The sequence below is a fragment of the Cetorhinus maximus genome, chromosome 12 (assembly GCF_964194155.1).
Source record: "Cetorhinus maximus chromosome 12, sCetMax3.hap1.1, whole genome shotgun sequence".
In the NCBI taxonomy this organism is placed as follows: Eukaryota; Metazoa; Chordata; class Chondrichthyes; order Lamniformes; family Cetorhinidae; genus Cetorhinus; species Cetorhinus maximus.
Window position 1 is genome coordinate 125,684,471 of NC_135890.1, and position 13,876 is coordinate 125,698,346.

The 13,876-nt window shown below is 45.5% G+C and overlaps 1 protein-coding gene across 1 annotated transcript in view; it reads right to left on the reverse strand.

The window, feature by feature from the left end:
- Positions 1-13,876, reverse strand: part of ncor2 (nuclear receptor corepressor 2) — a 278,572-nt gene that overhangs the window by 262,191 nt on the left and 2,505 nt on the right. The gene's annotated exons all lie outside the window — the stretch shown is intronic.

A 13,876-nucleotide genomic window follows, 5' to 3' on the forward strand; every position in this document is an offset into this window, starting at 1 on the left:
GGTATAGACAGAGTAAATGCGAGTAGGCTCTTTCCACTTAGATTAGGAGAAATAAACACGAGAGGACATGGCTTTAGGGTGAAAGGGGAAAGGTTTAGGGGGAACATTAGGGGGAACTTCTTCCCTCAGAGAGTGGTGAGAGTGTGGAATGAGCTACCATCTGACGTGGTAAATGCGGGCTCACTCTTAAGTTTTAAGAATAAATTAGATAGATACATGGATGGGAGAGGTCTGGAGGGTTATGGACTAGGTGCAGGTCAATGAGACTAGCGGAATAATATTTCGGCACAGACTAGAAGGGCCGAATGGCCTGTTTTCTGTGCTGTAGTGTTCTATGGTTCTATGTTCTAACATCGCTGTGTGCTGTTGGAGGAGGGAACAAGTCCCACTGTTTCTGAACCTTATAATGCTGCCCCCCCCACCAACACCGCCCCCCCCCCCACACACACAACCCCACCAAAACCTCCCTACCCCCACACACAGCCCCCCACCCACACCCCCTCTACCCCCAACCCCGCCCACGCCCACCTAGCCGCAAACCCGCCTCACACCCCCACCTACCACAACCTGCCCTCACACTGCACTGTGACTGTGACTGGCTCTGGCTCTGAGTGACAACATATAGTCAGCTTTGCAAAATTCCCATCAGGACACACAAGATAATAATATCTTCACAACAGCAGGTCATTAAAAAACTACGTGATTAGTTACAGCCTCAGAAATAACTGAGCTAACAGGGACAGCTAAGACAGTGAGTGATTGATGCCCCTGTTAACCCATACCAGCTCAGCTAACTGTAATCAGGCCTGAAACAAAGGAAGATAAAACAGCATTGTCATTCTTTAACTTGCAACATATATAAGTTTAAACAGGCAATAACTCCCTGCCATTCTTAGTACAACAGTTTGACGGTAGCAGGATAGTATTCAATTTCAAATTTATATTCACATAGCTTGTAGCGGATATCTGAAAGTGCAGATTTAGATTATAGTTACAAAACATGATTCAGATACAGGCACATTGCCAACACAAACACTGAAAGCAGGCAAGGCCAGTGTTAAATTTAAACCCACACTAAAACCACGCTCTAACCTATTCTCCAGAGACACAAGCCTCTGTTTGATCATGATTTCCTGAGACATAGAGCCAATCATCCTTGTCAATGCTGAAATATTAAAATGGGAGCTTTTAGCAGAATTATTACTTGTGGAAATGACTGTTTTAAGCAGCTCTCCTCAGTCTCTGACATACAATCCATTTCTCTCCCCAGTCACAGGTAAAGCCATCTCTGATCACCCTTCCAAGCCCCAACACCCCCAGGGAAAATCTCTTCCCCAATTCACTTACACCTGCACTTTCAAAACCGAACCACCTCGACTCGGCCTCTGTTTGTCACAGCTAATGATTTACTCAACCACCCCCTCACCTCCACCTTTGATGTCCTAAGCCCCAATAAAATCATTGCCCACTTTCACCCTGGCTATTCCCCCGATGGCCTTTATCTTCGCTCATGTAAATTCAAGGGAAGAGACATGAAAGGATATGGTGGATAACTGATTTATCTATCCACTACCACTACCAAAGCACCGTCAGCTTTACTCTCATTCTCCACAACTGCTCACCGTTCCAGGAACAGCCTGGAATGCAAAAATAACCCCTGGCTTCTCTTCTCTACTGCAAACCGTCTTCTGAAACCCTCTCCCTGTCTCCCCCACAATCACCTCCAACAAGGGCAAAGAGCTCAGGGACTTCTTCATCAGTAAGATCGAGGCAATCCAATCAACTGCCTCTGCTGCATCCCTCCCTTCCACTAGCCCCACCACTCCAAACTTCCTCTACACATTCCCCCTGCCCTAGCCCTGAACTCACATTTTGCTCTAGATTCTATCCCATCTCCTAGCTTGCTCTCTGTGTTAACTATGGCTCAGTGAATAGCGCTCTTGTTTCCAAGGCGGCTTCAAGTCCCACTCCATACGCTTTAGACAAAAATCTAGGCTGCCACTCCAGTGCAATGATGAGGGCATGCTGCACTATTGGAGGTGCTGTCTCCTGGATGAGGCTTTAAACCAAGGCCCCGTCTGTATGCTCAATTGGATGTAAAAGATCTCACAGCCCTATTTGGAAGAGGAGCAGGGGATGTTACTCCGGTGTCCTGGACAATATTTATCCCACAACCAATATCACAGAAACAGATGATCTGGTTATTATCACATTGCTGTTTGAGAGTTTGCTGTGTTTAAATTGGCTGCTGTGTTTCCTATGTTATAACCTTACACTTCTGAAGCACTTGATTGACTGTGAAATGTTTTGATGTCCTGAGCATCAAAGGTGCTATAGAAATGCAAGTCTTTCTTTCTGTCCCTGATCTCATCCTTTCACGGACCCACATCCTGCTCCGTCAATCCTATTTCCACCAAACTGATCATCTAACTCCCCCTCCTGGTCCCCATCTTAGCTGATAGTCTTAATGATTCTCTCCCTTCAGTTACTGTCCCTCTATAGTTTAAATCTGCCATCGTTACCCTCTGCACAAAATAACCCTCAAGCCTAGGCCTATTTTAAATTCATTCATGGGATGTGGATGTCGCCGGCCAGACCAGCATTTATTACCCATCCCTAATTGCCCTAGTTCAGAGGGCATTTAAGAGTCAACCACATTGCTGTGGGTCTGGAGTCACACGTAGGCCAGACCAGGTAAGGACAGCAGATTTCCCTCCCTAAAGGACATTAGTGAACCAGATGAGTTTTTACAACAATGGACAATGGTTTCATGGTCATCATTAGACTTTTAATTCCAGATTTTTATTGAATTCAAATTCCACCATCTGCCGTGGTGGGATTCGAACCCGGGTCCCCAGAGTATGGATCATTAGTCCTGCGACAATATCACTAAGCCACCGCCTCCCCATAACTACCACCCAATCTCCAACCACAAAATACTGCGGATGCTGGAAATCTGAAATAAAACCAAAGTGCTGGAAACACTCATCAGGTCAGGTAGCAGCTGTGGAGAAAGAAACAGAGTTAACGTTTCAGTCATGACCTTTCATCAGAACCAGTAGGGCTGAATTTTCCAGGTCCTCCAACAGCAAGAACAGAGCTGGGGGGGGTTGGCTGACAATAGCAATGCTGGGCAGCATGTCAGTTACGGGACTATCTTTCCTGGTGCTGGCAATGTTCACCGGAGCGGGTGGGGGTAACAGGAGGCCAATTCAAACTGTTTTAAAGCTCATCAAGAATTCGGCGAGGCTGAAGTTTGAAATTTTTTAAGGGGTGTGCAGGTTACCCATGCCTTCAGAAACAGATTTGTTGAAGGAGACAGGTATAGAGCGGGGAACTCTGTGGGTCAGTGGAGTAAAGGGTGACTTGGCACTTGGCAAGGGGGTTTCCTTCATGTTGCGTAGGAGGCAGGGAGAGTGGGCAGTGAACAGGAGGGGTGGAAGAGCAAGGGGCAAAAACTGCTGCAGACAATTGGGAGGCCACCTGCCCAGAAGGGAAGCTGCAGCTGGCAATGGGGGCAAGGCTGTCAGTTTTTGGGCCCATTGGCGATAAGGGGCAACATTCTCCGCAGAAAGGGAAGGGCAGAACCCCAGACACCAGGAAAGCAAGGGAGAGGAAAATGGGGCAGGAAGGACAGTATGGTGGTGGTAATATTACTGGTCTAGTAATCCAGGGGCCCGGACAAATGTTCCAGAAACAGGAGTTCAAATCCCATCACGGCAACTGGGGGAATTTAAATTCAATTAATTAATTAATCTGAAATAAATGCTTATCTCATTAATAATGATCATGAAATTACCAGATTGTTATAAAAACCCATCTGGTTCACAAGTGTCCTTTAGGGAAGGAAATCTGTCGTCCTTAGCTGGTCTGGCCTACATGTGGCTCCAGACCCACAGCAATGTGGTTACCTTCAGAAATGGCCTAGGAAAACAGAACTGTGGGTGACTTACTCCCACCTTCTCAAGGTTCAATGGGGAAAGGCAATTAATACTGACCTTGCCAGCGAGGCCCAAACCCAAGAAAAAATACATTTTTAAAAAAGCCTCAACACAGGGTCTGTCAAGGATGACGGAACTCCCTGGAGATGACCAAAACCCAATGCCACAGGAGACTGTGTCTATCTAGCAGATGGTCACAAAGAATAATGCCCTCTTTGTGGAACACCTCACTGCCCTGCCAGTCACTGAGAGAGGCACTGGAGCCTTGAGCTTCTTCACTTCTGGCTCCTTCCAAGGATCAGCTGTGGACCTTGGTGACATTTCCCAAGCAGCTGCACACCATGGAATTTTGATGGCCGCTTTGCTGGAGATAGACAATATAGCAGTACCTCAGGGAGTGCCTGAGTTGAACAGTAAACAGCAATACCTCATTTTAAATAGGAGAGAGGTTCCTGGAAACCATCACTTCAATTGAAACTTAATATCGAAGCAAAGATTCCCATTGAAATGGATGTAAAACCAGGAGATTTGATCACAGTCGATCAAGATTTTCCATCCCAAAATGTAACCTAAATATCAAATACACATGATAAAGCCATAAATAAACACAATGTCATCCACACATTGCACAATCTGTGGAGGAAGTGGCCCTGGAACTGGATGCATTGGTGGTCATCTTACAAAATTCTATTGACCCTGTAGCAGTTCCTACAGATTGGAGGGTGGCAAGTGTAACCCACTATTTAAAAAAAGGAGGGAGAGAAAAAACAGAGAATCACAGACCAGTCAGCCTAACATCAGTAGTGGGGAAAATGCTAGCGTCTATTATAAAAGACATGGTAACAGAACACCTGGAAAGCATTAATGGGATTAGACAAAGTCAGCATGGATTTATGAAAGGGAAATCATGCTTAACTAATCTGGAGTTTTTTTTGAAGATGTAACTAGTAGAATGGATAAGGAAGAACCAGATGTGGCATATTTGGATTTCAAGAAGGCTTTTGATAAGGTCCCACATAAGAGGCTAGTGGACAAAATTAAAGCACATGGGATTGGGGTAATATACTGGCATGGATTGAGAATTGGGTGACAGACCAGAAACAGAGAGTGGGAATAATTGGATCTTTTTCTGGATGGCAGGCAGTGACTAGTGGTGTACCGCAGGGATCAGTGCTTAGGTCCCAGCTATTCACGATATATATATATAAATGACTTGGGTGAGGAAACCAAATTGCAATATTTCCAAATTTGCTGACAACACAAAACTGGGTGGGGTTGTGAGGAGGATGCAAAAAGGCTTCAGGGCAATTTAGACTTTGTGTGTGTGCGCAAACACATGGCAGATGCAGTACAACGTGGATAAATGTGAAGTTATACACTTCGGTGTGAAAAACAGTAAGGCAGAGTATTATTTAAATGGTGATATACTGCGAAATGTGGATGTACAAAGGGATCTGGGTGTCCTTGTACACCAGTCAATGAAAGTAAATAGGCAGGTGCAGCAAGCAGTTAGGAAGGCAAATGGTATGTTGGCCTTCATTGCAAGAGGATTTGAATTCAGAAGTAGGGATGTCTTACTGCAGTTATACAAGGCCATGGTGAGACCACACCTGGAGTATTGTGCGCAGTTTTGGTCTCCCTACCTAAAAAAGGGTATACTTGCCATAGAGGGAGTGCAGCGAAGGTTCATTAGGCTGATACCGGGATGGCAGGACTGTCATATGAGGAGAGATTGGTTCGACTGGGCCTGTATTCACTAGAGTTTAGAAGAATGAGAGGGGATCTGATTGAAATGTATAAAATTCTAACAGGGCTGGACAGACTGGATGCAGGGAGGATGTTTCCCCTGGTTGGGGAGTCTAGAACCAGGGGCCACAGTCTCAGGATACGGAGCAGGCCATTTAAGACTGAGATGAGGGAAAATTTCTTCACTCAGAGGGCAGTCAACCTGTGGAATTCTCTACCACAGAAGCTGTGGAGACCGGGTCACTGAGTATATTCAAGAAAGAAATTGATAATTTTTTGGATATTAGGGGCATCAAGGGGTATGGAGAGAAAGCAGGAGTATGGCATTGAGATAGAGGATCAACTACGATCATACTGAATGGCGGAGCAGGCTCAAAGGGCTGAATGGCCTACTCCTGCTCCTATTTCTGTTTCAACTCACAGAAACAGTTAACCCTCAGCATCAATGAGGTGAGTTTTGTTCTCTCACTTTTTGCCAGTTTGAAGAACACTTTGTGTGTTGGATGCTGTCTCGGTAGCCTTCTCAAACTTTCCATGTCTAAGTGTACAAACTTGCCACTTTCACACCTTCTGGAGAGCTCCCTGGACATGTGCACAATGGTGTGTGTGCAAAGGTCCACTCGAAGTCTAGCATCTGTTTGAACGGCGTCCGCAATTAACCAAGATTTGACAAAGTATTTTATAACAGGGGAAGCTGTACACTAAGCTAAGAAATCAGTAGTGATTTTTAAACTACACAATAATGAAACTGCGCTGGTTGGGATGACTTAAAATGGGCATAGCTGTCAATTCAATTCCAGACAGATGGGGCCTTGTAGGCACAAGGGGCAGAGGGTTTCGCCCCCATTACTGGATTCCCCCAACTGCAGGGCTTCATTGATTGCACACGTGGTCATCAAGGCACTGAGTGACCGGCCAATCAGATTCACCAACAGGAGGGGCTTCCATTCCCTCAACATTCAACTGGTCTGTGACCATAACAAGAACTTCGCAGCATGTGTGTGCTCACTTTCCTGGGAGATGGCATGATCCCTTCATCCTCCAGCAGTGCAGGATGCCGCACATCTTCACTACAATCCCCACAAAGTGGACAAGAAACCCAACTTTATAGCAATTCAGGGCTCATTCATGTGAAAATCTAAACTTTAACCAGTTTCCCACCAGAGGGTGTTTTTCTGACCCAAAAACAGACCCAGCTCCTGTTCCTTGTCTCTACGACAAAAATTCAGCTCATTAACTCGGCCTGTCTCTCCACAGCTGCTTCCAAGCCTGCTCAGTATTTGCAGCATTTTCTCTTTTTATTCCCTTTCTTCTCCAAATGTCCTTGAACATGTTGTCACCTCCCAAATCCATGCCATCTTCACTCAGACATGAACTCCATGTTTGGATTCGTCCAATCAGGTTTCCTCCCAGTCACAGGAACTGAAACAGCTCTTATCAAAGTCAGAAATGGCGCATCCTATGTGACTGTGACTAAACTTTCCCTCCTCATCCTGTCTGCAGTCTTTGACACAATTGACCACACCATCCTCCTCCAACATCTCTCCACTGTCGCCCAACTGGGTGGGACCTGCTCTCAGCTGGTTCCATTCTTACCTATCTAATCGCAGCCTGAGAATCACTTCCAATAGCTTCCCTTCCTGCTCCCACACCGTTCCCTCTGGAATTTCCCCCAAGGATCTATCCTTGGCTCCCTCCTATCTCTCATCCACATGTTGCCCCTTGGTGATGTCATCTGAAGACAGTGTAAGTTTTCATATACACACTGACAACACCCAGCTCTACCTCACCACCACCTCTCTCGATTCCTCCACTCTCTCTAAATTCTCAGACTGTTTATCAAACATCCAATACTTACATGTGGTTATAGAGACTAGAACCAGGAGAAGTGTACCGTTTAAGATGGAGAAGAGAATTTTTTTTCTCTCAAGGTTGTTAGTCTGCTGAATTCTCTTTGCCAGCAGTGAGGGCTGGGCCATTGAATTTATTCAAGGCTGTGTTAGACAGATTTTTAATCGACAAGGGAGTTATGGGGGCATACAGCAAAGTAGAGTTGAGACACAACCAGATCAGCCATGATCTTATTGAATGGTGGAACAGGCTCAAAGGACTGAATGGCCTACTCTTGTTCCTATGTCCTATAAAGGATGTATGGCACAGAAACAGGCCACTCAGCTCAACCAGTCCATGCTAGTGTTTATTCTCCACTCAAGCCTCCTCTCATCTTTCCTCATCTAAGTCGTAACCATCTATTCCCTTCATCCTCGTGTTGGTCTAGCTTCCCCTTCAATGAATTGACAGCTATGCCCATTTTGAGTCATCCCAACCAGCGCAGTTTCATTGTTGTGTAGTTTCAAAATTACTACCGATTTCTTTACTCAGTGTACAACGTCCCCTGTTATAAAGTAGTTTGTCAAATCTTGGTTAATCGTGGATGCCATTCAAACAGTTGCTGGACTTCAAGTGTTCAAGTGGACCTTTGCACACACACCATTGTGCACATGTCCAGGGAGCTCTCCAGAAGGTGTGAAAGTGGCAAGTTTGTACACTTAGACATGGAAAGTTTGAGAAGGCTACCGAGACAGCATCCAACACACAAAGTGTTCTTCAAACTGGCAAAAAGTGAGAGAACAAAACTCACCTCATTGATGCTGAGGGTTAACTGTTTCTGTGAATTGTGCAATGTGTGGACGACATTGTGTTTATTTATGGCTTTATAATGTGTATTTGATATTTAGGTTTGGGGTCGAAAATCTTGGGTTGCGATCAAATTTCCTGATTTCACATCCATTTAAATGGGAATCTTTGCTTCCACATAAGTAGTTTCAATTTAAGTGAGTTTCCAGGAACCTCTCTCCTATTTAAAATGAGGTGTTGCTGTTTACTATTCACTTCAGCCACCCCATGTGGTAGTGAGTTCCACATTCTCACCATTCTTTGTGTAAAGAGGTCTCTTCTGAATTTAGGATTTCTTGGTGACTATCCTATATTGACAGCCTCTAGTTCTGCTCTTCCCCACAAGAGGAAACATTCTCTCTCTATCCACTCGATCAAAAATCTTTCATCATTTTAAAGAACTCTATTAGAGCACCCCCTCAGCCTTCTGTTATCAAGAGAGAGACCCAGCCTATCTAACCTTTCCTGACATATAAACTCACATATTTCTGGTCTCATCCTTGCAAATCTTCTCTGCACCCTCTCCAGTGCCTCTAAATCCTTTTTATATTATGGAGCCCAGAACTGCACCCAGTGCTCCAAGTGTGGACGAACCAAGGTTCAATACAAGTTTAGCATAACTTCCCTACTCTTAGTTGTTTGGCAGTACAGAACTTGAGTATTGCTGAAAAAAAGATTTTTTTCGAAGCTTTTCATCTTGCACTCATCAGGACAATTCACAACAAAATACCAATGTCAGGGGAAACAACATATTTACACTGTATCTGAAGTGTGTGCTGATTGGTTGACAAGTGGACTCTGATTGGTAGAGACGTTGCCATGGAGAATGCATCAGTTGATGGTGACTGACAGTTAACTGCCGAGCATTGTTTGAAATTTAAACCAGGCAGCTTGACCCTGATTGGCAAAGGCAATGTCCTGGGGAATGAACCAGCGAATGACTATCACTTAGTTTGTTTGGCTGAAACAGGCGCAATGTGTGTCCATGTTCTTTCTGTCTGCAAAGATCAGGGCCCTGTGTATTAATATATGTAGCTCCCAGTACAGGTAAATGCACCACACTGCGAACCTGACTGACAATCTTCAATTGGTTGTCAGCGTAATTCTTAGCACACTGAGGATTATTTAGCAAATGCTGTCCAATCGCAGAATCACATCTAATGTTGGACAGTGTGTGGAGTTTTGCTTGCACGGGCTGGTTGGGTACGGTCCATACCCTCCCCCACTGTGAATGGCGGCTGGGACATGCTGTTTGTTATGATCTGCCAGTCTTTGGGATGTACCGCCTACATACCCAGCATCACGCTGGCACTGAAATTATTATGCCACATTACTCATTTGTGTGATAGGCAGAACGCTTTTTTGGCTTGACAGCAGCATCCTGTTAGTGGCAAATAGCACTAGTGGCAGTTAACTGCTTGGCAGTTAAATATCAGTCACCATCAACTTGTGCACTCTCCATTGCAACGTCTCCACCAATCATAGTTCACTTGCCAACCAATCAGCACTTTCTAGGCACACAGTATAAATATGTTGTTTCCCGACAATGGGATTTTCTTGTGAATTGTCCTGATGAGTGCAAGACGAAAAGCTTTGACAAAAAAACACTCTCTTTTTCTGCAATTCCCTACTTTTCAATTCTATCCCTCTAAAAATAAAGCCTGGTGCTCAGTTTGTTTTATGGCCTTGATCAGCTGGATGAGCAGAAATTTCCTCCAATTAAATATTGGAAAGACCAAAGCCATTGTCTTTGGTCCCTAGGACAAACTCTGTTCCCTAGCTACCAACTCCATCCCTCTCCCTGGCAACAGTCTGTGGCTGAGCCAGACTGATCACAACCCTGATGTCACATTTGACCCCAAGGTGAGCTTCTGACCACATAACTGCACCATCGCTAAGAGCACCTATTTCCACTTCCTAACCCGGACCAAGTCCTGTTCCTTCATCACCTACTGTGCACGCCAACTGACATCAACTCCCGGTCAAGCAACATTTTGATTTTAAAATTGTCATCCTTGTTTTCAAATCTCTCCATGGCTTCGTCCCTCCCTATCTCTGTGACCTCTTCCAGCTCTACATCCCTCTGAGATCAATGCAGTCCAATAACTCTGACTTCTTGACCATCAGTAATTTTAATCACTCCACAATTGGTGGCCATGTCTTCAGCTACTTGGGCTCTAAGCTCTGGAATTCCCTCCCAAACCTCTCCCCTCCTTAAAACCTACCTCTTTGACCAAGTTTTTGATCATTGGTCCTAATATCATCTTCTGTGACTCGCTATCAAATTCTGTTTGGTAATGTTACTGTGAAGACAGTTGGCATGTACGACTGTGTAAATGGTGCTATACAAGTGCAGATTGTTGTTGTCCAGTACCTGATTATACAATCCAGGTGTCTCTGTTTTTCTGCAAGAATATTTGCTTGCTGTGAAAGGATTTATATGAAGTAAGCAGGTCCTATAGGGATAAATTGTTAATGTCACTGGAGAGTGATAAGATGTATTTACAACTGCACCTTTCACTGGCTCAGGGTAACACAAAGGGCTTCACAGCCAGTGGAGTGTTTTTTAAACAAACACAACAGCCAATTTATGCGCAGCAAAATCCCACAAAGAGCAATCACCAGGTTTTGTTTGAGGGACCAATGTTGAACATGATGATGAGACACATCCTGTGAACACACAGCTCAGCTAGCCCTGTGGCACACCAAACCATATACAAACCAAACACATCAGCCTGCTACTCTCTGCACACAGGCTGCCTGAACTGCTGAGCGCTCCCAGCATTTTCTGATTTTAGTTCAGGTTTCCATCATCTACAGTATTTTGCATTTAGTTTGAGATCCTTTCCATTTATTTAAACAATGCAGCTGTCTCCAGGTATGATCCCACAGTCAAAGCCTAAACCCAAAACATCGACTCAGAGTTTGGAGTTTGAATAACAGAGACAAGTTGGCGTGGGTTAGTCTCAGGGTCAGTGGGCTCGATTAAAGGGGTGCCAGGGACCCTGTCCCCCCACTCCCCCACCAGTGAAAATGTCATTGGCAAGCCGACACCCTCACCAGCAGGTTGCCTCACAGGCATTTAACACTCACAGGGCACATTAGTACATCTGGGCACAAAGTCCCACCTCAATGGTCCTAGCAACTCCACCATGAGGAACAGGCAGTGGGGGAGAGGAGGCAGTGATCGTGGCATTGCCACTGGACAAGTAATCCAGAGACTCAGGTTAATTCTCTGGGGACGTGGGTTCAAATCCCACCACAGCCGCTGGTGGAATTTAAGTTCAATTAATAAATCTGGAATTATAAAGCTGGTCTCAGTAATGGTGACCATGAAATTATCATCAATTGTAAAAACCCATCTGGTTCACTAATGTCCATTAGGGAAGGAAATCTGCCGTCCTTACCCAGTCTGGTCTATATGTGACTCCAAACCCACAGCAATGTGGTTGACTCTTAACTGCCCCTCTGAAATGGCCCAGCAAGCCACTCAGTTCAAGGGCAATTAAGGATGGGCAACAAATGTTGACCTTGCCAGTGACGCCCACACCCCGTGAAAGAATAAAATTAATAGGGGGGGGTCCTCCAAGGGGCCTGTTAATCAGACACCCCTCCTTTCCCACCAGCAGCCCACACAATGAGGGCTGTTGAACTGGATGTTTGGTGTGGGCCTCGCCCATCGCTGGTAATATTGGGGTGGGCAGTGTGGGCAGCCAGCACAGTGCCAATGGCATTGTACCAGACCCTATGCCTGCAAACCCACAGCTGGTCGGGTGGGGGGAAACGACACAAAATCCAGCCCAGTGTCAGTGTTTGGGGTCAGACTGCGTTATGATCAGTGAACTCGTGTGTGAATCCAGCTGTGTTTGACCAGCTGTTGGAACTGCCGAGTCACAAAATTGCTACAGCCTAAGAGGCCATTTGGCCCATCATGTCTGCACCAGCTCTCTGAATGAGCAACTCACCTAGTCCCATTCTCCTGCCTTCTCCCCGTAACCCTGCACATTCTTCCTTTTCAGACAACAGTCTAATTCCATTTTAAATGCTTCAATTGAACCTGCCTCCACCACGCTCAGAGTCTACAACACGGAATAAGGCCCTTCGGCCCATTGAGTCTGCGCCAGTCAGTTAAGTACCCAACTATTCTAATCCCGTTTTCCAGCATGAGGCCCATAGCCTTGTATGCCATGGCATCGCAAGTGCACATCCAAATACTTCTTCAATGTTATGAGGGTTTCTGCCTTTTACACCCTGTCAGGTAGAGAGTTCCAGATTCCCACCACCCTCTGGGTAAAGAAAATTCTTCCTCACATCCCCTCTAAACCTCCTTCCCCTTACCTTAAATCTATGCCCCCTGATTATTGATCCCTCCACCAAGGAGAAAAGTTCCTTCCTGTCTACCCTATCTATGCCCCTCATAATTTTATACACCTCAATCATGTCCCTCCTCAATCTCCTCTGCTCCAGGGAAAATAACCCCAGTCTATCCAATCTCTCCTCATAACTAAAACACTCCAGCCCAGGCAACATCCTGGTAAATCTCCTCTGCACTCTCTCTAGTGCAATCACATCCTTCCTATAATGCGGATTCCAGAACTGCACGTAACACTCCAGCTGTGGCCTAACCAGCGTTTTATACAGTTCGAGCACAACCTCCCTGCTCTTATATTCAATGCCTCGGCTAATAAAGGCAAGTATCCCATATGCCTTCTTAACCACCTTATCTACCTGTCCCGCTACCTTAAGGGACCGGTGGACATGGAGACCAAGGTCCCTCTGATCCTCGGTACTTCCCAGGGTCCAGCCATTCACCGTGTATTCCCGTGCCTTGTTTGTCCTGCCCAAGGGCACCACTCTCAGGCAGAGCATTCCAGAACCTAACTGTTCGCTGTGAGAGAAATGTTTTTTTCTCAAATTGCATTTCCTCTTTTTAAGCATCATGAGGGAAGTTTCTCCCTGTCCTCTCTGTACAAACCTCCCCTCCTGCTTCTGAGTGTCTCTGTCAAATCTCCTCTTCTCCAAGGAAAACAGTCCCAACTTCTCCAACCTTCCCACAGAGCTGAGCAATGGGGAAATATCGAGGAAAGTGACTCAGGGCCGAGGGCCACATGGAAAGAGTTTAATTCCAACACAAATCACCCCCACAAATATATATCAGCCCCACAAATATATATCAGCCCCACAAATATATATCACCCCCCCCACAAATATATATCACCCCCCCCACAAATATATCGCACCCCCCACAAATATATATCACCCCCCCACAAATATATATCACCCCCCCACAAATATATCGCCCCCCCCACAAATATATCGCACCCCCTACAAATATATATCACACCCACAAATATATCGCACAACCCACAAATATATATCACCCCCACAAATATATCGCAACCCCCACAAATATATATCACCCCCACAAATATATCGCACAACCCACAAATATATATCACCCCCACAAATATATCGCACCCCCCACAAATATATATCACCCCCACAAATATATC